Source organism: Artemia sp. Qi Xiang Cuo, chromosome 12 (assembly GCF_049724085.1).
Source record: "Artemia sp. Qi Xiang Cuo chromosome 12, ASM4972408v1, whole genome shotgun sequence".
NCBI classification, from domain to species: domain Eukaryota; kingdom Metazoa; phylum Arthropoda; class Branchiopoda; order Anostraca; family Artemiidae; genus Artemia; species Artemia sp. Qi Xiang Cuo.
The window spans coordinates 65,380,642-65,397,208 of NC_142805.1; the positions used below are offsets into that span (position 1 = coordinate 65,380,642).

General features: G+C 34.9%; 1 long non-coding RNA gene across 1 annotated transcript in view; it reads left to right on the top strand.

The window, feature by feature from the left end:
* LOC148946411 (uncharacterized) overlaps positions 1-15,356 on the top strand; it is a 63,864-nt gene extending 48,508 nt beyond the window's left edge. Inside the window, exon 3 of the long non-coding RNA XR_016142598.1 lies at positions 15,237-15,356. This is a non-coding gene — a long non-coding RNA (uncharacterized LOC148946411). The remainder of the gene's footprint in view (positions 1-15,236) is intronic.
* The last annotated feature ends 1,211 nt before the right edge of the window (positions 15,357-16,567 follow it).

The window sequence follows — 16,567 nt, forward strand, 5'->3', positions numbered from 1 at the left end:
TTTTTTTTATATAAATTTATAAAGTTTATTGTTTCTCTGAAAAGTTCTCTTTTGTTAATACAAGAAATATGATTATTTATTGATTTTTTTGTTCTTGAATGGAGTAGGGAAATTAACTAGTCATTAGTAAACTATAGTCTAAAGTTAGTTTGCCCGGTGAACAATTGAATTGACCTTTTATCAATATAAAACGCCATTCACATCGTTTCTGTGTGTGCCGTCAATGTCGGGCAAAACAACACTCTTAACTAAAATAATTAAAAATTGCGATAAAATGTTTGTGGAAAAGCCTAAATAAATCTACTATTGTTACAGTATTTGGCAGGAGTCATACGATAAAATAAAAGCAATTACTGCCTCCACGGGTTCGGTGAAGATACAATTCATACAGGGACTTGATGTTTTCAACATTATTGAAGCAAACTCTTGGTTGATCATTGACGATCTGGCTGAATCTATTGAACAATGGTCCCAGGAAATGCTGCAATTGTTCACCGTTCACTCTCATCATGAGCAGATTTCCATTACTCTGGCTCTGCACAATCTCTTTCATCAGAGCAAATGTAAGCAAACATTTGCATTTAACTGCACCTACTATATCATCTACAGAGCTGTTCGTGATTGCAGCTCGCTAATAACTCTCAATAAACAAATCTATCCAGGTGCCCCTAAATTTCTGTTCTCAGCATACAATCAGACAACTAATAAACCCCACGGCTATATCCTATTGTATCTTAATCAAAATACACTCGAGGATCCACGTGTTGTCTGAGATACTTTCGACAATGGAATTACAGCATATCTCCCCGATAACTTCAAAAAGACCTATTTATCGCTATAATGACACTGAATAAGCTAGTTGAATAAACACATCTGTTTTCAGTTCTAGGTCCTTCAAAACCCCTGCTTAAGAAAGCCATACTCAAACATGGTGTTGACAATGATTTCATTAATCTAATATCTGAACTTTGTTTAAATTTGACCGAGGTTAATTTTCAACTGCCAAAAGTATTTAAGCAATAGGCAATGCAACATTTTTCCATTGTACGTACATTGGCCTCTAAAAACAAAGTAAATAATTTTAAAAAGAAACAACCTATTCAGGTTGGCGGTAGCTCTTTCACACTTTTACCGCCAATAATTGCAGGACTTGTAAACAGTTTTCTCTAGAGAGAAAATGGCAAAACCCTATAAATTGACTCCAATAGATCTCGCTCTCTCACCCGTGGAACACTTTGAGAATAATCTGAGTAAATTCCTTGACAACGAGAATATTGAGGATGATAAAAAACTGCTTTTACTTCAAGATGCACTTCGCCAAGTGGACAAACATAAGCCCTATCGGCCGAAGGCCACTGCTGCTGCTGCTGATCACAAAAAAGAATCATCTCCTCAAGAGTCTGCAGGAACACAATTAAAGAAGGAAGAATTGGATTCGATTGTATTGAAAATTGGAAATCTATTACCCCAATATTATCGTTAAAAAAGTAAACGACTCCTAGCCTATCTCATGGAAAGTGGTCAAGATCATATTCAAGTTGAGAGCAATGGGAAAGGGATTACAATTCAGGGCAAGACCTATAATCTGCTTGATTTAATCTATGATATGGTTACAAATCATAAAGGAATTTTATCATCTGACTCTCATTTATACAACTTCCTAAATACACGACACTTCCCCAAAAGGATTATTGGCAATAGAAAAATTCTAAAAAAAATGCATTGAACATCATTGTCAACATCACCACCATATAATTATGAAGAAGAAGATTTTAAATCAATTTTGGGAAATACTAGCACACAACTGATAGCTAGAAAAAAGCATAGACGTATCAAGTCAACATCACCACCACCCCCACCACCAACCGCCAGTATACAAAAGGGTAGTGGACGTTACACAACGTGTTTACCTTCAAAATGGTTGAAGTTCTGAAAGGTGTTTATGAAAATATTGGTGAGGTGGGGAGTTTAAGCTCACTCACCACTCTTTCCAAGGTCACTGGTGTTCACACTAAAAGTGTACAAGACTATCTAAAAAATGAATCAAGTTGCACTCTACATAGAGATCCTAGACTTCGCGCCAATCAATATCGAAAAACTAAAGCCTTTTACCCATTGCATATAATGCAAGCAGATCTCCTCACTCTAGATGAGATTCAACGAAGTCACAATACACCGTACAAGTACATTCTACTTGCAATCAGTGTTTTTAGTCGCTATGCATATGTCATTCCAATGCGATAAAAGAGAGGCGTTGAAGTTGCTCGGGCCATTGAAAGTATTCTCGAACAGGATTCATATAAAAAAATTCAAACAGATTGCGGAAGTGAATTTGTTAATCTCCATGTCGCAAAAGTACTAGTGAAATAAAGTACATTGTTGTATCATAGTTATAGTCCTGTAAAGGCTGGATTGGCAGCACAATTGACAAGAACTATGCGACTTTTAATTTCGAGATATTGTACATTGAAAAATACACCGGCTTTTATTCATGATTTAGATAAAATCATGTTGATTTATAATCAACGACCTCATCGATCATTGTCCAACTCTACCCCAACGGAAGTTCATCATTCTGATCATGATACAATTGACACCTTTCTTAAACAGTATTCCAATGAAACGATTGTTAAGAAGAAAAATAAATTCAATGTTGGTAATACTCTTCGAATTAATAGGACAACTAATGTTTTTGAATAGGAGAATTACTTGTGGTCCACAGAACTTTTTAAAGTAGGAAAAATCATAGACACTAAACCCATAACTTATCGTTTGCGTGATACCAAAGATGAATAAATTCTCGGCGGCTTTTATGACTATGAACTACAAAAAGTTGAAAATAATAGTGAAATCTATCAAATTGAAAAGATATTAAAGACTCGTACTCGCAGGGGTAGGAAACAGTTACTTGTTCGGTGGCTAGGATACAACTCTGATTTTGATTCTTGGATCAGTGTTGAAGATATTTACCATGCCCAATGATTTCTATGTAAATTTCTTGTCCAACGTTTCCGATACGCATTAAACCAACTTCAATGATACCCTTGAATTATGTGCGAAACTAGACCCAGCTGTTATAATTAACGTGTAATATAAACCAGATCAATCCAATAGTACTTCAAAGAAAACCACTGGCTTTTTGAGGAAGGATCTTGTTCCCGAAACGAAGACTATGAAATTTTACTAGTCGCTCTTTGTTAACAATAAATTGGTTGAAACATTTAAATCTAGCGAATATTCACATGCTAAATTGAAATATATAGAATACGATAATATGACAGATTTGCGTCGTACAATCAATAGAAAAATCTCATATCGTAGGAATGGTAAACTTCTTTTTAACTATTCAATGGAACATGATAGGATTTACATTACTTCCCCTGTTGACACCGAAGTAATTGCTCTAAGTGATAATCCGATTGATAGTCTTGGCTCTAAACAGAATACGATCAATAGGGAAAAAACTGGGGCTGATTACAGGATGAATCAAGTTATTTTTGCTGATTATCCACCTGTTTTTGCCGCAGACTCTTGCATATTTCTCTATGCATCCTTTGTGGAAACATCGAGAGTCGGCAATTCAGATGTCCCCCTCCTACGTGTTCTTGAACAAAAAACAACTCATGAACTTGTTCATCACTATAATATAAAGCATCTTCAGTATGTTCCTGTAAACACTTCGTATTTGGAACTCTGTAACAAAAGGCTTAGCAGTGATTACATGTCATTTTCGACCCATTGTCGGTGACAGCGCCATCACTTAAAATGAACAATAGAAGAACTCCATTTGTCTGCCCTGATATCGATTGTTATGTTGGTGTTTTGAGTCAACGTCACAGAAGCCACTGATTGAACTACTACAAGGACCGTACTGTGATGACTCGCTATGGACTTGGTAATTGGTCTGCTAGGCCATTTTTTTCTGCACTACTCCTTGCCAGAAAATATCTTGTACCAACTTCATCAAATTTTGCTGCCTCCACACTACAGGACTGGGGGTCGGGCAAAAATTTCAAGAAGAGTATTAATTAAAATACTTGATCTTCAGTAAGAGCCGTTGGTGAGCTATTAAAATCTCGATAAAATTGGGAGGCATATGCAAGGATGCACACACGTCATTCACTTATAATGCTGCACTCCGGCGGGACCTAACAGACATCAAAAAGAACTTTGAGAAAGAGACCAACGACGACCAATAAGCAGAAGAAGAAGAAAAAGAAAAAGATTGTTAGATCAAAGAAGAATTTCTTCTCTTAAGATGACTTATCTCCCCCACAAGGAATCACATCCATCAATCAGCTCTTCATTGCATCAGTTCAATGCTGAGAATGTTGGTGTCAGTGCCTAGTATAGGTACTATGAACAATTTTATCCTCAACAACCCCTGTTGAAAAATATACCCTTTAAAGTGTTTTCCAAAGAAGATTATTTCATCGATTTATCATCAAAATTTATTGATTTAAATGTTGCGGTGAAGAAAAAGTCAGAAAATACAATTCCAAATGCTGCCGACGGTCTCTCCTGCGAGAAGTGTATTCTACAAAATTTGTTGAAACAAATTAATGTTTTTATTGATGGAACATAGGTGAGCACTAGCAATAATTTTTCAAACTATGCAAGCAACCTACAATTTATGATGATGACACCAAAGGCATATAAGGAGTTGACAGGAAAATCATTGGGCTATGAATATCGATCAGGTGTTGATACCGATGGTGAGTTGACTACTGCAGTGACCCAAGAGTATCATCTGGTTGGAAAATTAAATCAAGAGATATTCAATATATCCCAATGGCTACCCCCCAATGTCAAGATTGACATAAAGTTACAGCTTGCCCCATCGAATTTCATTTTGAGAAAAACATTTGCTGCAGCACCCGATGCAAATGTCATTATCACATCGGCAATTCTCCACGTCCGAAAACAACAAGTTATGAGCTCTGTTGCATTGGCAGTGGAAAAGCTAAGAGCCAATGGCAACAACATTAAACTTCTTGTCCCCAATACGATCAGCAATCAACGTCACATTGCCACCGGCTCTCGTAGCTATAGCGATTCATCATTTATCAATGGAGAAATCCCATCAAAATTGGCTTTGGCCTTTGTGAAGAGTGGCAGTGCCATTGGATCCTGGACTGAATCCCCCCATGATTTTAATTTTTTAGGTTTATCTAGCCTTGTGTGCAAAGTGAATGGTATTCCACTGTACACTCTATCATTTGACAAAAAATCCTAGAGAACTCTGTACAAGTTGACCATGCAATCCCTAGATCATGACTCTCAACTATTTGAAAATGGAATAACCAATTCAATATTTTCAAAAAATGAAGGCATAATTGTTTTGAACTTGTCGGGGACTCAGGATTTGAGCATAGTACGAACGGGGAATGTACGTTTAGAGTGTACATTTGCCAAAGCTTTGAACGAGAGTATCACTTTACTAGCATTGGGTCAATTTGAAAACAATTGGGAAATCACCCCCAATGGCAGTTTTCTATTAGAACTAGCACCATAAAAACAAACCAAATAATCAACATATTTAGTATGGAACTAGACATGTTCCAGTAAAAGTTCTATTACATACCACCGGACTTCAATGAAAAAATTCTAAGTGTTAACAATACCCTAATCATTGTTAATAGCTGTCCATCGAATTTGAAGACCGGTCATTGGCTTTACATCTTTCAAACAGTGAAGAATATTAAATTTTTTGATCCTCTTGGCCTATCGTATAAATTCTACACTCCATACATCAGCAAATTTATTGAAAGCAGTGGGAAAACCATTATTCAAAATCAGCAAAGAGTGCAGGATTTAACGATCAGGACATATGGCTTTTATGCGCTACTCTTTTTCATGTTCAGAAGTCGTGGCTGCACCTACAAGCAGTTTCTTGCCATTTACGTTGAGTCACCTCGATTGAACGACTTTCTAGTGGAATATATACTTACTAGCGTATTTAATATTTATTTTAGTGCCCTACGAATAAAATGTTCTAAAAATGTATGTGAAATTGTTTATTAATAAAAAAATTTATATACATGATAAAACGACTTTTCTAGTCTTTAGATTTCATATTTTACTAGGTATAGGTATTTGTCAACGACAACTAGTGCAGGTACATTCTCTGATTTCACAGTGTACTGATCCTGATGTAGTGTAATGTTAAGGTCATATTTTCTACAGTAGAGTGTAACTTCACTATTGTCATATCTCTTTTTATAGTCAATGATACTATTCTCATTCATTCTATAGAATTCACATGTTTCAATTTGTCTATTTGAAGCAATTTCACAAACAGTGTCCTCAAGTGTCGAATCACATTCCGTCACAGCAAAATAAAAATTAGTGAGTTTATAATCATAAGATCAATTGTCTTCAAAACGATGAAGTAGAAACCATATTCTTTTGTTGTCCCAACAGTTGAATCTTTGACCCGGCTCCACCTCCCAGAACAATCTAAAACCACGACGATACCAATCTCGTAGCAATAAACTAAAATCACGGTTAGGAATATTTTCAATCATACCAGGATATATATTCTCCCACTGATGACATTTATCATAATGGCAATTGGAGCATAGGTGGCTTCTAGGATGAGAGTTACACACCTCTTCAAGACAGGAATTACAACCTTTAATTTGTACAGCATATCCTCTATGCAATTTACACGGGTTGTATAATGTAAACTTTTCATCATACTCGTCAATCATTGTGCAATTCTCACATCATGACCAGCTGCCCAGTGTGTATATACTTAGCGGACATGTATGAAACATTTTTTCATATATTGACGCTCTCACCGTCGTAATAAAACTGTGCTAGCAACAACAAAAAAATTGTTGGAGATAGTGAGAGAGGAGTTAATCCTCCCTGAGCACCATATTTCTTATAAAAAAAGACCCAAAATTTTAGATTGATGTTTAAAGCATATCAACAATATCATTTCGCTAGGTTGTGATCAATATATCAATAAATTGTGTAAATGCATTTGGACCATGACGTAGAAGCTTCATACAATAGTCTAATTATGGAGAATCACTTTTCATTATATCAACAAGCATACCCCGAGAAAATATCTTCCTTTGAATAGACAACTCTAGAAAATCGTCATCTAGAATCAAACGTTTTTCCATAAACACTAGATTCCCCAAGATTCGCTCTTTCTCAAATCTATCCATTTTTTTTTAGAGTCCTAACACTCTCGCAACCAATTTCAGACTAACCAGAATTTTTTTTTCTGCTCTAAAAAATATACGCTAGTCTACTATAGAAAGTAAAATACCATTGATTCAGAAACATTTTTATTGAACATAATTACAATAATAATATTCACTGATGCATTTTATTCTCATCAATATATTTCTATAGGACATCTAATGCTGACCGAAGTTTATTTATATGGAGAATATTCACTTTTCCAGCAAAACACAGTTGCTCCTCCTGCTTAAACTTGCTTAATGATATCACGTATCTAGCATACATACTGTCCCATTCAAGGCATACAGCCAGCAGTTATTTCCACAGCCACATTGGGCACTCGTATATCGTTGCTGCTGCTGTCGGCTCTATCATTAATCTCCAATAATGTAAATGCTCCACTCATTTTTTTTCTCCACTAATATCCTCTCAAATGAACTATTCTCTCTGAATTAAATTCCCTTACTAATATGAATTGTAATGAAAACCAGTCCTTTTATTCGAATCCCAACTAAAAATCAAGTTGTCGTATATGGAGTAACCTCCACTCTCTTATTGGCTCATAAAAAACGGATGTTACCTCGAAAAAACAGTTCGGTTGTGTTAAATAATTTCATACATGCCCCCGACACATGTTTGACTCCCTTATGACATATCAGTTTTTTTTAAGAATGTACATGTGAACTCATGACGTGCATTCATTTTGCAATTGACAACAAAAACAGAAAAAAAAACTATTTGACTACATTATACACTGCCAAACAAATAGTCTGGTAATCATGCCTTGGAATGCTGCCAGGAAACGTAAAGGCCCAGAAACTTAGAGTTGGCTCAGAAACCTGTCTGGTTGGCCCAGAAACCTGTCTGTTTAGCCAAGAAAGCTGTCTGGTAGGTTTTGTATAATTCTATATGCAATTGACAACAATAGCAATAATCAGTCTGGTAATCAACCATGGAAAAGTGTCAGGGAACGTAAAGGCCGCGAATAACACAAGATGGAACATAAAGGACGAAAATTCAATAGATACTTACTACTCTTATTACGTATATGATTGGGTTCGCCCCCTAGTCAATAACTCGCTCTTTACGCTAAAGATTTTTTTGTACAAAATTTGAGCTTTAGTGTAAAGAGCAAGGTATTGACTAGGGGGCAAACTCACTAATATACGTAATACAAATATACGAATATAGAAGTTCGTTACGTTATTTAATTCGTAAGTTAAGTCAGAAAAAAATTTAGAGAAAGCCATTTAGCCAAAAAAAAGTAAAATTAATATGCAAATTTTGTTTTAATTATTCATATACGGTGAGCCAAAATAAAAGCTGCGTCAATTCAAAAATGATCAGAAATTAAATAAAAGAAACAAGTTTTTTTAACTGAAAGAAAGGAGCGAAATTAAAACTTAAAACTAACAAAAATTATTCCGTATATGAAGGGGGCTGTCCCCTCCTCAACGCCTCGCTCTTTACGCTAAAGTTAGACTCTTTCTCACAACACTATTTTTTAAAACAATAAAAACTTTAGCGTAAAGAATGAGGCGTTGAGGAGGGGACAGCCCCTTTCATATGTTTCATGTATTATTTATTTTTTTAGACAAGGCAACTCGTATAGAAGGAGTTGTCGCAGAAACTTCAAAAAGGGCTCATTCAGCTGAGTATCCTACTATAGAAGTTTCAAGCTCCTATCTGCAATTAAATAAAAAAAAAAAACAAGTTTTTTAAACTGAAAGTAAGGAGCGACATTAAAACTTAAAACGAACAGAAATTATTCCGTATATGAAAGGGGCTGTCCACCCTCCCCTCAACGCCTCGCTCTTTAAGCTTAAGTTTGACTCTTTCTCACAACACTATTTTTTAAAACAATAACAACTTTAGCGTAAAGAATGAGGCGTTGAGGAGGGGACAGCCCCTTTCATATGTTTCATGTATTATTTATTTTTTTAGACAAGGCAACTCGTATAGAAGGAGTTGTCGCAGAAACTTCAAAAAGGGCTCATTCAGCTGAGTATCGTACTATAGAAGTTTCAAGCTCCTATCTGCAATTAAATAAAAAAAAAAACAAGTTTTTTAAACTGAAAGTAAGGAGCGACATTAAAACTTAAAACGAACAGAAATTATTCCGTATATGAAAGGGGCTGTCCCCTCCTCAACGCCTCGCTCTTTACACTAAAGTTAGACTCTTTCTCACAACACTATTTTTTAAAACAATAAAAACTTTAGCTTAAAGAATGAGGCGTTGAGGAGGGGACAGCCCCTTTCATATGTTTCATGTATTATTTATTTTTTTAGACAAGGCAACTCGTATAGAAGGAGTTGTCGCAGAAACTTCAAAAAGGGCTCATTCAGCTGAGTATCCTACTGCAGAAGTTTCACGCTCCTATCAGCAATTAAATAAAAAAAAACGATTCTTTTTAACTCAACGTAAGGAGCAATACTTGAACCTAAAACGAACAGGCATTATTCTGCATATGGAATGGAATGTCCCCTCCTCAATGCCTCACTCTTTATACTTTAGTTTGACTCTTACTCAAAGCACCAGTTTTTAAAACAATAAAAAATTTAGCGTAAAAAGTGAGGCTTTGAGGAGGGGACAGCCCCTTTCATATGTTTCATGTATTATTTATTTTTTTAGACAAGGCAACTCGTATAGAAGGAGTTGTCGCAGAAACTTCAAAAAGGGCTCATTCAGCTGAGTATCCTACTGTAGATGTTTCAAGCTCTTATCTACAATTAAATAAAAAAAAAACAAGTTTTTTAAAATGAAAGTAAGGAGCGACATTAAAACTTAAAACGAACAGAAATTATTCCGTATATGAAAGGGGCTGTCCCCTCCTCAACGCCTCGCTCTTTATGCTAAAGTTTGACTCTGCCTCAAACTTTATTTTTAAAACAATAAAAAGCTTTAGCGTAAAGAGCGAGGCGTTGAGGAGGGGAAAGCCCCTTTCATATACGGAATAATTTCTGTTAGTTTTAAGTTTTTTAATGTTGCTCCTTACTTTCAAATAAAAAAAAACTTGTTTTTTATTTAATCACTCCCATAAAGGTGAGTAATTATGTAGTTACTTAAGTATAAACGCAACCAGTTGGTTTTCAATTATTTAGTATTCAACTAATTATCTAGTAATCAATTAAACTCAGGCTAACAATATGCTTTACATAAAATCTCTTCACCATTAAAACTCTCATGAACTATGCGAGAAAGAAGATATTTGAAGAAACAAAAACGGCAAAAGATCCTCCACAGTAAACAATTTGACTCGATTACACACGCATTGTCGAAGCCAGATGTAAAGTAAATATTTTAGTGTACGGATGTCACCCTCTCTGGACTGGATCTTTTTCAAGTCGGTTAATGGTCAATGGGTCAACCCCCTAACCCTATGGATATGCCTGTTTAGTTGTATTAACACCTGCCAAAGGCCAACACAATATGGTATTATTAATATAAATCATAGATCCTAATTCGAAACCCTTCCTAGTGAAAATGGTAAGTAATTTGTGAAAGTGCAAGACCTTTAAAAAAGAGACCCAAATGAGATAAGAATTAGGGCGGCAACGGTATCAAAATATAAAATAACACCTTACAGTTAGCAATTAAAATGAAGAGAAAACACGATTAAAGCAGTTTGCAGTAAATTAAAATTACATTGTAGAATTTTTTCTATGCCTTAAGCTAAGCTTCCAAAATTAGCTCGGGTGAAACTATGGACTCTTGAAAAAAAAAATATGAATAATGGAATGCAGGTTTTGAATCTACAAATAAATAGAAGGGCCCATGACCAATAAAATAATATATGCCATTGTTGTACGCCATTGTTCGCAAATTATGTACGCCATTCTTGGTTTGATTAATAAAGTGCAGTTAAGTTTAATGTAATGTTAATTGAACTACAATCAAAATAGTATATCAAATCATTGTTTTGAATAGACTTAAAGCGTTACTGGGATGTGTTTTTGTTGAAAAGAATTAATATATTTTATTTGTCGAATTGGCTGTTAAAACTAAAGTAACTGAGGTCTCTGATTGATATTAAAAAAGCTCCGAACCTCAGACGCACTCTAGTGGGTTAAAAACAACAAATGAAACTAAACAATTGTTTTTTTCTTTGACTTAATTTTACATTTTTTTTTTTACTTAATTTGACTCTTTAAATATAAGGTACAGTTTGAAGTGGAATCTGCAAGCATGCAATTTTAAATGGCAAGGCACTGAAAACTACTTAATGTAACACACTCAATGGAGTTAAGGGGCTCAATCCTCTAAAATCTTCTAGCATTCTCTAAGCTTTCCCTAATATCCTATAACCTTGTTTTAGTAATTACTATGTGTCCGTGACGCCCAACCAATTGCTACTTTGAAAGTGATCACCTAATCAATTTTTTCTTTGACTGGATTTCTTTGTTCTTAATTTTGTTTGACTCAACTAGACTTCATAGATACACACCACACTTTAAAATGGAATCTGCAAGCATTTGCCGTTACATGGCGAGGGGCTTGAAAAACCACTTAAAGGAACACACAAAAGGGGGCTAGGGGCTCAGTCTTCAAAAATCTTCCGGCATTTACTACGCTTTCCTTAATATCATATGACCTGTTTTTATAATTGTAAAGCATCAATAACCCTCAACCAATTGCTAATCTGAAAGCAACGGAATTTCGATACCAAAAGATGTATCAAAAGAATCAGAATTTTATGCTGATTTCAAATATATAAGCTTCATCAAGTTTAGTCCTACCCATCAAAAGTTACGCGCCTGAGAAAATTTGCCGGATTTTTGAAAAAAGGGGGAAGCATCCCCTAAAAGTCATGTCACCTTAATGAAAATCACACCATCAGATTCAGGGAATCAGAGAACCCTACTGTAGAGGTTTCAAGCTCCTATCTGCAAAGTGTGGAATTTTGTATTTTTTTGCGAGAAGAAAGATCACGGATGCGTGTTTATTTGTTTTTGTTTTTTTTGCTTTTTTTTCCCCAGGGGTATTGACTCAGTGATCTTAAAATATCGCAGGAGTGCTCATTTGAACGGAAATTAAAAGTTCTAGTGCCGTTTTAAGTGACCAAAAAATGGAGGGTAACTAGGCCCCCTCCCAAGCTCATTTTTGCCAAAGTCACCCGATCAAAATTTTGAGATAGCCATTTTGTTCCGCAAGGTCGGGGGAATGGCTGCAAGTTTTGAACTTTGCCCCATGTTTACATATAGTATTTGTCATTGGGAGGTATACAGACGTTTTCAGGGGAGATTTTTTATGGTAGTGGAGGGGGGGGTTGGATAGCGGATTACGTGGGAGTATATTTTCATGGAGGAAGTTTTCATCGGGGAAGGGACATTGCTATGAAGGGGTTGCCGGATTTCCCAGCATTATTTAAAAAAAGATCAGAAATTAAATTAAAAAAAACAACAAGTTTTCTACTGAAAGTAAGGAGCAGCATCAAAGCTTAAAACGAACAGAAATTATTACTTATATGATTGGTTTCGCTCCCTAGTCAATACCTCGCTCTTTCCGCTAAAGCTTTTTTTTAGTACTTTTATAAGAGCTATTTATTCTAATTAACGGCCTTTGTGTTTAAGGGGTAATTTTTAAAGAATTGGAAAAAAAAATTCGAACTTTAGCGTAAAGAGCGAGGTATTGCCTAGGGGGCGAACCCTCTAATATACATATTAAAAATATATGAATATAGAAGTTCCTTACGTAAGTTAATTCGTAAGTTACGTCAGATCAAAATTTCGAGAAAGCCATTTAGCCAGAAAAAAGTAAAATTAATATGCAAATTTCTTTTTAATTATTCATGTATGGTGGGCCAAAATCAAAACCTGCATTAATTCAAAAACATTCTGAAATTAAGTAAAAAAAAATCATAGTTTTTCTAACTGAAAGTAAGGAGCGACATTAAAACTTAAACCGAACAGAAATTATACTGAATATGAAAGGCGCTGTCCCCTCATCAACGCCTCGCAATTTGTGCTAAAGTTTGCCTCTTTCTCACAACTCTCTTTTTTAAATCAATAAAAAACTTTAGTGTAAAGAGCGAGGCGTTGAGGAGGGGACAGCCCTTTTCATATACGGTACAATTTCTATTCGGTTTAAGTTTTAATGTCGCTCCTTAATTTCAGTTAAAAAAAACTTGTTTTTTATTTAATTACAATCAGAGTCAATTCATTCTGTCTTTGGGTCCTCACAAATAACAAGAGATCGTGGGTTCTCCGTATCAGACCATGGAGGCTTTGTGGGGATCAGTGCATTATATTTATTTAACTATTTTTGGCTTTTTGTTGAAAGTATATCTTGTCTTAATTTTTATGCGTAAAGGCAAGTAAATTTATCTTATTAGATAAAGTAGAAATGCTATATTCTCATTAGTTGACTATGTTTAGACTTAGTTCTGTCTATAGAACATACTTTGTCTCAGGGGTGGATCCAGGGAGTTGTTTTAGGAGCACGAGAGACCTCCATAAGGTAGAAAGTTACACTAATTACAGGAGTGGAGGGGTGAAAATTCTAATGGAATCCGAACAGGAAATTTGTATACACTCCTGCATCGTCTCATGACTTCGCAGAAGGGAGAGGACCAATTCATCAAGAGAGCACGGTAGCCTATACTTATTTGGGAGAGTCAGAGACAAATAGTTAGCCTCCTTCCTCCAAGCCTCCTCCCTTCAAATTTTAAGGACTTTTTAGGGACTTAAAATTCAGTGCTTGGAGGAAGGAGGCTAACTATTTGTGTTTAACTCTCCCAAATAAGTATAGGCTACCGTGCTCTCTTGATGAATTGGTCCTCTCCCTTTTGAGATTTGAGCCCTCTAAAAAATTTAGTGGACATATCTGAACATATGAAGGTATTTTAGTCACTTTAGTGTCAATACAACGGTAAACTTTTCCCATATATCAGCTTAACCAGCTTAGGCAGTCCCAGCCAGCCAGTGATTCCTTGCGGCTAAAATTATTCGTTAGAATTCAAATAGGTCTTGCGTTACGGTTATGCATTCTCGTTACAAAAATAGGCATTATATCTCGAAATTAAGCTTAAAATAGGTAATTGTTAAGCTTTTGACGAGGAAAAATTTGACAAGATAGCGGACAGAAAAAAAAGAACAAGGAAAGGGAAAAAACTAAAAACCAAAAATTATGTGACAGGAATAAGAGAAAATCTTGACTGTTTAGGAATCACTGTCTAGGCGAGGGAAAGTTTGACAAGGCTATTTACTTGACTGTTTAGAAATATCTGAAAGTGTAACGAGAGAGAGGTATCACAACTCATTCAAATCTTCGTACTCACACATCATATGACCTTGTTCGCTGTGACTATTTAGTCACAGCAAATAGGACTGTACAGAAAGTTTGACAATGTAGTTTGGAAGAGAGATAGTTTGACAAGACAGTGGACAGAAAAAGAAAGAACAAGAAAAAGAAAAAACGACAACTAAAAACCGAAAATTATGTGACACGAATAAGAGAAAAGTCTTGACTGTTTAGAGATCATTGTTTAGACGAGGGAAAGTTTGACAAGGCTGTTTACTTGACTGTTTAGAAAGATCTGAAAGTGCAACGAGAGAGAGTTATCACAACCCAATCAAATCTTTGTACTCACACATCATATGACCTTGTTCCCTGTGACTGTTTAGTCACAGCAAATAAGACTGTTCAGAAAGTTTGACAATGCACTTTGGAAGAGAGATAGTTTGACAAGACAGTGAGCAGAAAGAAAAAAAAAACTAAAAACCGAAAATAATGTAACAGGAATAAGAGAAAACTGTTTCGAAATCCCGAAAATAAGCTGCTGGATTTTTGACACAACCATTATGATTAAAACAACGAACTGGATCCTATGTTTGTTGGTTTATTATCTTCATATTTAATTACTCTAATATTCTTTTACAATTGCGATTACTCCTTAGTGGTTTTGATTTTGGCAGGGGTTGTCACCCTCTGGTGATTTATCACTATTTTTAGTTGCTTTATTGCTTAAGGATGTTTTTTCGTAGTAAGATTTTTTAAGTTTTATGGGTTGTTGCTTTTATCAGTGATGTTTTTCTAGGTCGAAGAATAGCAAGAATTCATGCTAAAAAAGCATATAAACACTTTATTCAGAATAAAGTCAATATTGGAATTTTAACATTGAGGAGACAGTCTTCTCGCGAGCCAGTACATATTTCTGTGGAAGGTATAATACACTTTTGTTTTCAATCATGTGACTTTTTCATTCAATGTCTCATGTCTGTTTTCGGTACTTATGCATTATACGGTAGCATTATAGGGAAATGCTAAAGGAAACCTAGTCAAACGGGTATCTGTCAATAGAGAAATGGATCAATAGAGTCAATAGAGAAAATTAAAGGCAATTTTAAACTTAAGCTCAGCAGATACAAATGCCTTTTAAAATTCAAACTTAAAACGACCAGAAATTACTATTAAAGAATAAATGAAACCCAAAACGAACAGAAATTAAATAAACAATCATAGCAAAAACAAACAAGTAATAATATAAATGAATAAAAAGATCTTAAAGTGAGTAATGCCTAGATTGAATATGAATATTAAGCTTAAAACGAAAACACATATGTTCCTATTGAAGCATAAATGAAACTTAAAACGAACAGAAATTAAATAAACAATCAATGCAAACATACATACAATAGATATTAATGTAAATTAATAAATAAATCTTAAAACGAGTGAAACTTAAATTTAATATGCAAATCAAGCTTTAAACGAACAAAATTCACCACAAACAAGAGTTTGGGTATGACCTCCTTCTCTCACTTTAAAAGTCTAAAACCTACTGCGTCATTGGCGCTTTACTAAAAACCATAAGCGTCTTGAACAGTCGTGGAAAGTATAAACAACATCAAGTTGAATATTCGATGTATAATGATATTAATTGTTGAAAGATCCATCAGTTCAAGACTTTATTTCACTGTAATTGTATTTTCATTTTCAATGCTGTAAGAACTGGAAAAGAAAATATTTGTAATATAATCCGTTTTCGGCTAAGCGCCAGTGACGCAGTACGCTTTTGGTTTTTATTTACAGTTAGGAAAGGAAGCAGCATCCGAATACTTGTTTGTAGTAAAAGTATATTTGTCTTGAAGAACCTCAAAAACAGCTAATAAATTAAACTGAATATTTGATGTATAATGATATTAATTGCTGAAAGCTCATCAGTTCAAAATGTTACTATAATTTTAATGTTTATTTTCAATAATAAGTACAAAAGAAAATATTTGTCATAAAATTGGTTTTCAATAAAGCGCCAATGACGCAGTAGGTTTTAGACTTTTACAGTGAGAGAAGGAGGTCATACCCAAACTCTTGTTTCTGGTGATTTTTGTTCGTTTCAAGCTTGATTTGCATATTAAATTTAAGTTT